At 34.1% G+C, this 4091-nt stretch overlaps 1 protein-coding gene across 4 annotated transcripts in view; it reads right to left on the bottom strand.

Moving 5' to 3' along the window:
• LOC136833356 (uncharacterized) overlaps positions 1 to 2451 on the bottom strand; it is a 41814-nt gene extending 39363 nt beyond the window's left edge. For 2 of the 4 annotated variants that reach the window (XM_067095384.1, XM_067095383.1), the window contains exon 1: positions 2352 to 2446. The gene's annotated coding sequence lies outside the window, so the exon portion shown is untranslated. Of the gene's footprint in view, positions 1 to 2351 lie in introns of all 4 variants that reach the window. The other 2 variants (XM_067095386.1, XM_067095387.1) reach the window with 2 other exon arrangements.
• Positions 2452 to 4091: the final 1640 nt, after the last annotated feature.

Genomic DNA, 4091 nt, shown 5'->3' with positions numbered 1-4091 from the left:
AAGTGTTCTTCAGTAATACTTTTCTCCTGTCACTTTTATTATAAAATGTCTTCACAGCTTTATTGCAGAAAGTACCCAAAATATCAATTGGATACCATACATCCCTAGCTATTTTTCTATTGCTCAGTAGTTTGTTGTCCAGGAATTCAAAACTGATAATATGCAATTCTCTTAGGAACACAAGAGAGAATACAGAGATTTTCATATTAATACTAAGTCCTTAAAAATAATGTACATAAGTTGTCTCGTTGGTTGCTTTTCTATATGTTATATATTTTACCATTTAATTCTATTATTACTTGTGCAATCCAATTCATTTTTTTAAAATTCCTATCATAATATGTTAGGAATCTAAAAACCATGTCATGCAGCTTAGCCGAGGCCTATGTTCTAACCTTTCCTGTGTGATGTCATCTTATCCTAATGAAAATATTTAACAAGCCAAGTATGCTCCTTAACCAATACTTCAGATTACAAAGAAGGGTAAGTTAAGTATACCTTAGTTTTACCAGACTACTGAGCTGATTAGCAGCTCTCCTAGGGCTGGCCTGAAGGATTAGATTTATTTTTACGTGGCTAAGAACCAATTGGTTACCTAGCAATGGGACCTACAGCTTATTGTGGAATCCGAACCACATTACAGCGAGAAATTAATTTCTACCACCAGAAACAAATTCCTCTTGTTCTTCACTGGCCGGTCAGAGATTCGAACTCGCAACCAACAGAATGGTAGCTGAGAATGGAACCCGCTCACCCAGCGAAGAACTACAAAGAAGGCTACCAAACAGTAAAACCTAAAAGAAGGGCTCCACATCGAAATATTGTTTTTCAATGAAATTTTTTGACTGAACAAGACTGAAAAAGGTGTACAGTATATGACGCTTACAGGTGGAATAACTTGAAATATTGGTAAGACTAAAAACTACCACTGTTCCCCCTCTGGCTTGGTAACTACCAGTTTAGATGCAAAATGGGCACTGTTTAGTACCAGCCCCCAGGGATGAAAGTAAAAACAAAAACAAAAGATGGTAAAAATCATAAACATAAACAAAAGACATAAATATGATACAAACACAAATAAAAGGCCATAAATATCCCAGTCAGTAACTAGTGGGAACCAGGCCGTGGTGGTATTCTCAAGTTTTACTGAAAATTTATCTGAAATCATGTGAGAAATCTGCTGTCTTTTGTCTATGTTTTCACATTAATCCCAAGGGGTTGGTACTAAGCATGGTGTCCTGCGGATCTTTTCTAAGTGAAAGCATAATAAAAATACAGTAAATTTCACACATCGTTTTGGTAAAATTTTCATGTTATCTCACCAGAACTGCATCACATACACTTTTTTCTATTTGGTTCAGTCAAAATATTTGGTAGAACTATAATATAACTCTGCACAGCTTATTACCTTGAAAATTGAGTTTTTCTGTATTTTGGTTGCTTATCAAGAATTTACCATTATTTTTTTTAGGGTTGATTCTAATTAACCAGTAATTAACCTTAGGACTGAATATACCATTGTATGCCGGTCATCCTGGAATGCTAGCGTGCATGCGCAGTGTTGTAGGGGCACTTTTGGTAAAAAGCCGGCTAAGTAACATGGCCTACTAGATTAGGTTAGGTAAGTATAGTTTTTTTATAATAGGTTTCCTTAGCCAATCCCTTCTTGAACAGATGGCTCCCATATGCCTTGTGTATGCACGGAACCATTCCAGGGTGGCCATCATAACAATAACACGTCCGTTCTCTCTCCCTGTGTTCTAACCCCCCCCCCCCCAAAACTCCCCATTCCCAAAGGGTCCCCAATAAAAATAAGGATAATAATAACTGACCACCAATAAACACCACCACCTTCATCAGCAACACTGACCTAAAAGTATAGGAAAACTCAATTTCCTTGGTAATATGCCGTTCAGAGTTGTTCTATAGTTTTACCAAAAGTTTCATTAATAAACAATGCCCCCGTGCAGAGATCTTCCTTAAAATTACCCTAACCAACTATGGCTAGGCTACTATACCCTAACCTGACCTACGACAATTCTGCCCAAAAATCAATAAGGTTCAACAAGGAGCTGCTTGAAACGGATTGGCTAGGGCCCTTTTTACTCATATATATTAACAAAACATCATGGCTGAGCGAATAAGCAAAAAGAATTTTAATGTTACACGAAAATGGATACGTATCTCAACCCAACTACCTTATTGTAGTCTAGATTAAACAAGAAAGAGCTATGGGAAATGACAAAAAAGCTATAACATCCAACCAGAATTATTTTATTAATAATTGTTTTACGGCTCAAATAACTTGTTAACTAGCGCACCGTGCTTAAATCACGTATCAAATCACTTACTAACAAATATTGACTCCCCTCCAACCATCACGAATTATATAGGATTTTGTTTACATTTCTTGACGTCTGAACAACACTTATCAATTGGGGGTTGGGATCCTTGGCGAATGTATTCCACATTTCAAAATTAGCAAAATTTCTATAAAGATTCTTTAACATTTTTATATCTGATTTTTAAGATTATTATTTACTGTCTATACCAGATCTTTAAGTAAGGTTCTTTATTATTTGTATATATCTGATTCTTAAACAAGAATCTTTATAATTTATATATTTGATTTGTATGTAGGATTCTTTATTATTTACATATATATTTGATTTTTACCTAATATTATTTATTATATTTATATATTTAATTTTTAAGTAGGATTCTCTATTATTTATCTATTTGATTTTGAAGTAAGATTCTTTATTATTTATATATCTGATTTTAAGTAAGATTCTTTATTATTTATATATCTAATTTTTAAGTAAGATTTCTTTATTGTTTATACATATGATTTTGAAGTAAGATTCTTTATCATTTTTATATTCTTTTTTAAGTAACGTTCCTTCATTAATAGCGCAGGAATACACGAACTCAATATAATTGCCACTTATCATTTCTAAATTATAAATCACTTATCCTTGAAAACATTATTATCCAGGATCCATGACTACAAGGAGGTGAGCACGAACAACTGGTAGACATTTATCCATTGGCGGTCCACCACTTTTTGTCAGCAGTTCCTTGAGAAAACGCATATAAGATCATATTTTAGCTGGTCATTCCATAAGTTCTGTGAAAGGTTAAGGGGTCAGTGTGATAAGAGGAAGCAATTCCGTATACAAAAAGAAATCAGAACCTAAACTTAATTACAATGTGCTCAGCATCACCATAAAGTTTTAGTGCTCAGCATTACCATAACGTTGTAGTATTTGTATCTTTACTCGTATAGTGTTTGTATCTTCATATTTTACATAATTATGTATTTTTTTTACATGGCTAGTTTTTAAGTTGTTTATTTTAATGTGTCCAATCTAGCGAGACTTGCAATGTTTCCAGCATTGTGAATCTGGTTAAGTCTACTGGTTGGGCAAAGTCAAAATATCGACACTAGTCTAGTCATCTTGATTTCACACCAACATTTTCATCATCCACGCTTATCTTTGAAGACCCTCTATTAGGCTACCTAGGGCAAGAGCCTGTTTTGGCCCAGGGCTGACTTAACCTAAATTAATATGGAGCGAGCCAAAACGGTCGTATATGCTTGTAAAAAAAGGTGCCTAAAGAAAGCTTGCATGGTGAACTAAATATGAAGATTCTATGAAGGCTTGCTCCTAACTGGGGAAGGTTGATAACTTGAGTGGGAGATCCAATAGCAAAATAAATGATAAACAAAAAAAAAAAATATTAGTAAAAATAATTTTCATAGAGGCAGAAGATTTGGTTACATTAGAATAATTGAATAGACTATGACAATTTAGGACTCAAGGGCCATTCTAAACTAGACTGATTGAACAAGATAGCTTAAATCATAAGCTTGTTGTTAGATTAGGCCTTATCCACTATGAACTCTTGCTCACACTACGGTGCTAATGGCCTTAATACTTGTGACACCAGATAGATTAAGATCATTCTATTTTGGCCTTTCGAACGCCCCGCAAATAAGGATACTAAGCATAATAAGTAACTAGGAATGTACTTTGTTCATAAAGAATGATTTAGTAAACAGCTTCACTCGAAAATTTCACATCATT

The sequence above is a fragment of the Macrobrachium rosenbergii genome, chromosome 51, assembly GCF_040412425.1.
Source record: "Macrobrachium rosenbergii isolate ZJJX-2024 chromosome 51, ASM4041242v1, whole genome shotgun sequence".
In the NCBI taxonomy this organism is placed as follows: Eukaryota; Metazoa; Arthropoda; class Malacostraca; order Decapoda; family Palaemonidae; genus Macrobrachium; species Macrobrachium rosenbergii.
Note: the sequence above shows the minus strand (reverse complement) of the source record. Positions and strands in the feature narration are given on the sequence as shown.